General features: G+C 33.9%; 1 long non-coding RNA gene across 1 annotated transcript; it reads right to left on the reverse strand.

The window, feature by feature from the left end:
* Nucleotides 1-940: 940 nt before the first annotated feature.
* LOC128995036 (uncharacterized) lies at nucleotides 941-5796 on the reverse strand. Its single transcript, XR_008490946.1, has 3 exons — nucleotides 5756-5796; nucleotides 2060-2302; nucleotides 941-1099 (listed from the first exon to the last, which is right to left on the reverse strand). It is a non-coding gene; the product is annotated as an uncharacterized LOC128995036 (long non-coding RNA).
* Between the last annotated feature and the right edge of the window lie 1100 nt (nucleotides 5797-6896).

Below are 6896 nucleotides of genomic sequence, written 5' to 3' on the forward strand. Positions count from 1 at the left end.
GCCTTGAATGGAAAACTTACTGTTTCTGTTTGCTTCGGTCTTGTCAGTGGTTCTAGTTATCGTATTGTAAATTAATTTATTTTTTCTGTTTGCTTGTTCTTGTTTTTGTTTCAATTTCTGTATTTTTATTGTTGATCTGTTATTGTTTCAATTTGTTGTTTTGTTAAGCATATTGTTCTTTGCCTTTGCTTGTAAAATTTGTTGCACAGTAATTATGTCCATTTTGAATTGTTCCTGTATAAATTGGAATTTGCTGTTGAAATAAATGAAATGAAATAAAAGGGGGATTTATTTGTAATATTTTACACACCTTAGTAATATTATGGGGCACACCTGAGAAAGTCCGTACTGTAGTAGCTTCTTGATGGTTTGAAACTGGACCCAGCTATTTTTGTTCATTGGGCTTTCAATGGCCCTGGCTAATGAAACAGCTGATCTAAGTCAGTAACATAGCTACACAAGGCATCACACTCCATTCTACACTCATATTTGGGGTGAATAAAATATGCACATAGGTAGCTCTCAAATGAATATGAATGTATGTATTTAATGGCTTTTTCCAAGGTTGAGTCTAGACTAACCAACACAAGAAATTACGATTTTTAGTTATACTAGCCAGGCAAAAGATGCATTGCAGTCAGGGCTCGCCTCATTTTGGGCCAAAAATAATTGTGATTTCTCAACAATTCTTTATTCGATCTCTTTGAACTTGGTGTTGTGTGATAGAGAATTGTAAATGTTAAATAAAAGTCTTGTTGGTATCTTCTCATTAAATCATAAGTTATTTTCTAATTTAAGTTAGGCCTATAACAATTAAAATGGCCACCATTTTAAAACCAAAAAAAGTTGGATATGGAATTTACTAATCAGATAATGTATTGAAGCGAAAATTTATAAAAAGGATATATATGGTTTTGTTAAGTGAAATAATAAAATACAATTGAAAACAATTTTTAAAATGTATTTTTGGCAGTACAAAACACAAGAGTTAAGAAATAATGAATACAAAGCACTGGTGGTATGGAATAAAAATTCACAATATATAAATGCACTTGGCTTGGTGGCACTCCAACACCTTCAAATTGCTTTTCAATTTCACCTGCAAAATAAAAATGTCACAGATAATTCTAAAAGGTAACAAATTATGAATACAATTTAACTTGTATTAACTGAAAATGAAACAGTGTGATTGTGCACGTGATTCTTCATAGAATAATAAGCTTAATAATTTGTTATTAAAGCTTAAAATGTTTTAACACAAAATTGTCACTTATTAAAAATACTGTAAGATTAACAAATGTATGGAAACAGAAACTTGTAGATCTTATTTGAGAATATAAACTTAATCATCTGCCCAAGACCATACCATGATATCATGCCACAATCTTTCCATAGCAAGATATTTTCTATAAAGATGCAGTGAATACCTTTCTTAATTAAATTTTATTTTATTTACAACATTAATTATAGTAATCGATAAATCTTCTCAGCAATAATGTGTCAAGTCTTCATTAGTAATGGATTTTTTAGAAGATTTTAAATTAATGAATACCTCATGTGAATATTTGCCAATACCCCGAGAAATTACGCAATGTAAAAATCAGTGAATTTAACAGTCAAACGATGCTACAAAGGCACTTCATAGATTTTGCGAAAACGCTGTACTATCCTTGAAGTAAACATTGGATCTTCCTTAATACTCAACACTCACCTCACTAATCGACTTAGTGTGGCCGTGCGCACAGAAAGTTACTGTCAGGGGTGTACGGTAAGTAACAGTAGCTGGGGATTCAGTGACAAAACCAATGTTTTTTGGTAACGCACGTTATTTTTTGCCAATATCGACCTTTTTCTCTACAAGCACAAGTGCCTTCTTAGGGTCATTAGACTGTAAACTTGAGGTTTATGTGCACACAATAAATTTTGGAAATAAAGATACTGCAAGGTTAATTATTTCAAGAATTTGAGAGATTATCCAGATGGGATTTTGTATTCTGTGCATAGGGTTGCATGTTTTAATTTTATAGTTTAAAGTCTATGTTGTTGGCCGAAAATATACCTCCGACACCTGAGATTTATTTCCTTCCGTTATTTCGCGTGGCCAAGGCTTGGAGGGCGGCAAAGATAGAGCCAGCTACCACGGTCCCTCCTATCCAGCTTTGGGCAGAAGCGGCTATAGTGCCAGGAACCACACCTGCGGTGCCGAACCCCAGCCACGGTAATACCAAGGCACCCAGACCCGGGACTACTAACACTGCTGCACCGACAGCTGTCACAGCGAGGTAGGCCAGGAAACCCATGTCTGCCAACAAAACAACAGAGGTAACAGGAATACTGCAATAGAATACTTTTATGCTGCAAGTGTCAATATTTTTGTTATGAATAAGAGACTACTTATCTTACACTTTGTCATACCGAGGTACACATCCCGTCTATGGACTGGTTACAGCCAATGTTTTTGTTGACCTGTTTGTTGTTGCTAGTTTTTTTTTTTTTTTATTTAAAAAGGTTTTCCAATATTGCTTTAAAAGATTGTTCTGTATTTTAGACAGCTTGTCTTTTTGTGACTGCAGTACACTCTGTGTTCTTTTCAAAAACATCAAGTCTAAAATAAAGAGTATCACATTTTTAACAATAAATAATAGATAGGTACACGAATTCCTGTTCTCCAGTAAAACAGATAATGATTTTAATAAAAAACTTCGTACTTGTCACACTATAAATAATCTTATGGTCATGTTTTTTTTTTTTTGTAGGCGAAATTTGCTGGCTCCGGGACTCGCTAACCCCTTGTTAAATCCCCTGATCAAAAGGTCGCCGGTTCGATCCTGAGAACAGTAGCTTTTTGATGGTTCGAAACTGGACCCAGCTGTTCCTGATCATTGGACTTTAAATGATCCTGCTGATTAATGAGATAACTGATCTTATAGAAACAAAGCTACACAGAGCATCTCACACCATTCCACACTCAACATGCCCTGCACTCATATTTTGGTTAAAATACGCACCTAGGTGGTGTCCCCATCTCAAATTAATATGAATATGAAATTTCCAAAATCGCTTGTTTAGCGGATCCATTTACTATACATTTGTGTATAGTAAATGGCGGAACCCACTAACTTGTTTGGTTTTGGAATTGGGTAACTCCAGAACCCACTAGTTCACTGGCCGGGTTAGCGAGTTCTATCCGAGAGCGGAACTGGCTAACTCGGTCCCTCGGCAGAACTCACTAACTACCAGTGAGGAGAATTGTGGTCCAATGGGAACCAAGCACGAAGGATAGTGTTAATATTTTTAGTTACTGCAGCACGATTATAGTTTAGTAGGGTGAGTGCACCAGTGAATGACCGTTTAAGCTTGAGTTTCCACTTGTATCCGACATGGAAAACAGACCATTGAGCTTCAGAGAGTAACCAATAATTTAAATGTCTTGTCTGTGCTCTCTTCTTTCAGAGTGTTATATTGTTCAAATAGAGACAAAAATACTTAGGCCTATATAAAGAAAAATACTTTTTTTAAATGCCCGTTTTTTAAACACACTAAAAAGTAGAAAATAATTTATAAATACGTAGAGAGAATAAATACTTGTAAGATTTAAAACGAAAAACGTGGGGCGCGTGCCAATTTACAATTATCTTCACCTATTGAACTATTATTATGGAAAGTAAATAAAAGAAACGTCTTATAACAATTAAAACATATATTTACGATTATAATTTTATTCAAAAGATGGTAAATATACACAAAAGATGGTAAGTGGTGATCGATTTTGATTGGACACTTCAATCATCATCAGACCCAATAGATTCGCCTATTGGGTCTGATGATGATTGGAGTGTCCAATCGAAATCGATCTCCACTTACCATTTTTTATGTATATTTACCGTCTTGTGAGTAACAGTATATAAGCGTAAATATATGTTTTAAGTGTTATAAGACGTTTCTTTTATTTATTTTCCATAAATTTAATAACACATACAATGCTGATCAAGAAGTTATCAAAACCTTATAATCTGTAATCAGATGTTTTATCTTTACTTTGAAATGCTTGTTTTATATTTTAGAAGATCTGGGGAGCAGAACCTGTACCTCTTAATCCCTGCTCTGCGAACTGTCAAATTTAAGTATTTACAGCTGACTTCAATTGATATATTTACATTCTTTCAAAAAGTAAACATGGAAAATTTGGAAGCCCATGGGGCTTAACCCAAGGGAAATATCACAATAAAATGTTATAGTATTGCATTGTCATTTATTTGTGAGCTATGTTTCAAGTTTCAAGTCTCTAGATCATTGAGAAGATAGTTTAAAATTTATTGAAAAATTTGTACCAGACAAGAAAGCGAGCTAATAAAAACGTTTTAATAAAATACATGTTATTGCACATAAACCATTTGCACCTATCAATGAGATTTATTATAAAGCACTTTAAAATTGTATTAATAACCCCTAATTGTCTTAAAATAACCCTTTTATAATTCTCACTTTGAAGCTAGACATCCTGTAATTTAATAAAATTAACCAGTTCATGATATATAAAATGATTGTTGTGAATGAAAACTTTTCAACTACTATAAGTAGTAACACTTCAATGTGTGCCCATAGTTGAATTATGGTTTATAGTGTATCCACTATCCTATTCTATTATACGAGCGTTTGTCTGTAATATATATATTGAAATCCAGTGAAAGGGTTATGACTACGTTTTGGAAGTAAATTTTATTTGTATTATTTTATCATATAGCCCTGAATACGTGATTGATGACAGCCACTACCTCAGGAAAATTCGCATTTCGCTACACAACTCATTTTAAAATGTTAAAATTTAACATTTGCTTTATGGGAATGGGTTGCCAAGTGTCAAAATTAACACAATAAAATTTACAATTTAAAAGTTAATTTGTTGTATTACATAGCATTTACTTATTGTTCAATATATTATAGAAAAGATTGTAAAAGTAAAAAAAATAAAATAAAAAAAATTATGTTAATTGAATAAAATAACAAGGAAAAAGTAAACAAAACCCTTGTGACTTGTAGCATGTGTTTATAACAAGCTATCCACAGTATACTAGCAAATTACAAAATACAGTACAAAGGGAAAAACATCAGTAGTATTTATTGAGCAGAGATTACAACATTATACCTAAAGATTTGATTGTTTGTGGATGTTCTAACTAAATGTATTTAAAAACTTAGGGGAAGAATATGGTTGTATTTAGTTTTAGGAATAGATAATTTTTGACCTAATAAATTTAATGACGCACCATAGTAGGCCCATCGCAGGGAACTGTGGTTGTTGCTGAAAAAAACTAATTTGGTAACTAAGTCTTAGCACTGGACTTATGGGGTTTTAGATAGAAAAATTACAGGATCAGAAATAGATTTGATCATGCCCCCTTATTAACCAATACACCCAATTAATCGAGCAAGGCTCGGTCCCCCGATACTGATTTCTGTTGAGATATACTGTATTTCCTAGCAAACCCTCAATTCCTCGTTTAGAAAACACCGTTTCCAAAACTTTGAAATAAAATTGGTCCAAATCTAGTGAATGAACCGGCACTTTCGCTGGCTATACTCAAAGTTCTGATCCAGTAAGTAAATATTGACCAAGACTATTTAAATAGCAATTGTTGGTTAGGATTTTGACAATAAAATAAGTACTGAACTGTACCACTATATGTTTCCCAATTGCAAATACTATTGCAGTTTCTATCAATAATCAAGGAACCATGACAAATACACAACCAACCTTGTTTGTACGAAGTTTGCAGAGGAACTGGTTCTGGAAGTGAACCGCTTGGGTGTTGGAACCAGTTTTTTACACCACACGAACAAAACAAATATCCCGCTTCTGGTCAAGAAAGTACCTCATTGTCCCGTTTCGACAATTTGAAAATCCCACGTGTATTATTTATAGTCCCGAAAGACTTTTTTTCGTACAATGTAAAAATAGCTTGCCTTTAATTAAACATACTTTGGTTGATTTAACTGGATAGCAGTAAAATAGAAAATCCGGAGTCAGAGAGACCAAAATCCGGGTTTATCCCGCATCCTGTGTTTTGGTCCCGAGTATGGTCTAAAACTCCCGTTTATAAAAAAAAAGTCCCGTTTTTATAAAAGTCGCGTATTGAAACACCGTTTGGAGCAAACAAAAGTGAGATGGCGACTTTCTTTTTGAACGAGCGACAGGGGAAGCTAGATTCCAATCAAGCTCGAGTCCAAGAAACTGTAAGGGGTACCCACTGGCTTTTACGGAAAATAACGGTTACTTAAAACAACCCAAATGTGAACATGAGTATGCCACAAAAAAAGTCCTTGTAAAAAATTTCCAGATCAATATGTTCAATGGTTAGATTTTGATTTTGATTTTTTTAAACAAACGTGCTACTACCATCGATGTATAATAACTCTACCTACAGACTCGTTCGTTTGTACATGGTGGCGTCGATAATGCAGATCGTGGTTTTGTCAAAAGCCAACAGATAGCGTTGCACTCGTTCTACTTAATTATTACTAGTCATATCAAACATTTGGATCGGAATCGGTTAAAAATTACTGGTGTTTGAAATATTTGAACTTAATACGATACAAGCTACCTTCTATGTCACTTTCATTACAAATAATGATACACAAGTCCGTGAAATCGGGGTATATTTACTCTTTTCTACCGAAGTTCTCGGTCTTAATTTCTTCTTCAAAGTAGTACTAGAGCATTTACCCCATTCCCCTTACCGTCTGTATGTATTTAGTCTAATTCTACGTTAAATTAAGACAGAGGTGGTGAGGAATCATTGTCTCTTCTATTTTTTAAGTAATAAAATCATCAACATTAGTACAAAAGGTTGAATTGAAGAGTTGATAACGTAGCCTTCACGATCGGAACACCACCG

The sequence above is a fragment of the Macrosteles quadrilineatus genome, unplaced genomic scaffold (genome assembly GCF_028750875.1).
Source record: "Macrosteles quadrilineatus isolate MER2022 unplaced genomic scaffold, UCM_ALF_1.0 Scaffold_5__1_contigs__length_97177068, whole genome shotgun sequence".
In the NCBI taxonomy this organism is placed as follows: Eukaryota; Metazoa; Arthropoda; class Insecta; order Hemiptera; family Cicadellidae; genus Macrosteles; species Macrosteles quadrilineatus.